This window comes from Apium graveolens, chromosome 5, assembly GCF_009905375.1.
Source record: "Apium graveolens cultivar Ventura chromosome 5, ASM990537v1, whole genome shotgun sequence".
Lineage (NCBI taxonomy): Eukaryota > Viridiplantae > Streptophyta > Magnoliopsida > Apiales > Apiaceae > Apium > Apium graveolens.
This window is the reverse complement of record NC_133651.1, coordinates 205,830,741-205,832,512: the sequence shown is the minus strand read 5'-3', so window position 1 is coordinate 205,832,512 and position 1,772 is coordinate 205,830,741.

Sequence of the window (1,772 nt, the reverse complement as noted above, 5' to 3'; positions counted from 1 at the left end):
CTGCAATCTGTCTGGTGAGTAGAGCATCAATTGAAGAAAGCTGGAATTAGCACAAGAAACTCTCTCATTTAAATTTCAATAATATAAATGAACTGGTCAAGAAAGATCTTGTGAGAGGACTGCCAAAATCAGTATTTGCTCCTGATGGCCTTTGTGATTCATGTCAGAAGGCTAAACAAAGAAAATCTTCATTCAAGAGCAAGACTGAATCATCAATTCTTGAGCCTTATCACCTACTTCATGTGGATCTATTTGGAATATGCTATGGTCATAGTGGATGAGTTCACCAGATACACATGGGTGTATTTCTTGCACATAAAAAGTGAAACTGCATCTATCTTGATCAGTACTTAATGTTTAGGAGATATTTATCAGGAGATAATATCAGGACTTAAAGGAAACTTTCAGATAATGAAGGCGGGTGATTGAAAGGAAAGAAGATCAAGACAATCGTAAGAAGAGATATGCATGAAGAAGGAATTCTATGAAGAATGGAATACTTGGAAGAAAAGATAACTGATAGATATATTTTAGGAAGCAGAATTATATTTTATATCAATTAGCGATTATCTTGTAACTGTGTGATATATAAACACAGACATAGGATTTACACTATAAGTGTTCTCATTATCGAGAATATTATTCATTGTAACCCTACCAGCTCTCTTGATATTTGTTCATCACTGAGAGAGGACAATTAACTCTTGATATTCACATGATCACTGACAACAAAAAATACCTATTTTTTACGCAACCGAGTATCAATCACGATTGTAACATAAAAATAAATTATATATTGTAAGACTTATTATTGATGTTCATGATTTTTTTTAAGAATTCGATGGAAAAATTATAATTATATAGTTATTTAAACTATTTTTAAGTTTTTTCATTACAACTCTAATATTTCTTCATATGATAATTTGATAATATTGTTTACTATTCTCCTAAAATTAATTATATTAAATTCGATAAAAATTTATAAATATTAGTTGAACTAGTTAATTCCTTCAAATTATTGAATAAGATATATTTTTTTAATATTATAAAATAAATTGAATCAAATGCTACAATATAGTATAAATATAACTTTTATTTGAATAAATCAAAATATTAAACTAATTCAAAATATTTGTACAACATTATCTTGATTAATAAATATTGTATATCTAAAAGAATTCATTTTAAAATGCTAGTTTTTTAAAGTGAAAAATGAAAAATAAATCGATTTAATATATCATCGTAGTTTTAACAAATCTCGTGAGATCTCATATAAAATTTCAAATATTTTTAAAATCGTGACAAGTCCCAAAACACTATTATGCTACTAGTGAAGTTAATAATTTTAATACAAAAAATCAATTGACTTGATCCTATAAATACCTCAAACACATTCATTTATATTAATATAAAATATTAAAAAAAATCACATTATTGGTAATATATTCTCGCCGAACTTGTAATTTAAATTTATTAAAGGTAAAATGTGACAATGTTTTTGGGCCGATCATGTAGTCAAATTTCGAGTATTTTTTGAACAATGGGCTAAGTTCTGATTTCAAATTCAAAATAAACTAAAATTTATTTACTCATTATAATTCGAACTAATCTAAATATTTTAATACAAATCTAGATTATTTATATGTAAGAATATGTCAAGTATATGTTAAATATTTCAAATTATATATGTACATTTTAATTACTTTTTACTATAAAAATATATTAAAAATATATGAGATATATTTTCAAACTAAAAAATAATAATAAATAAG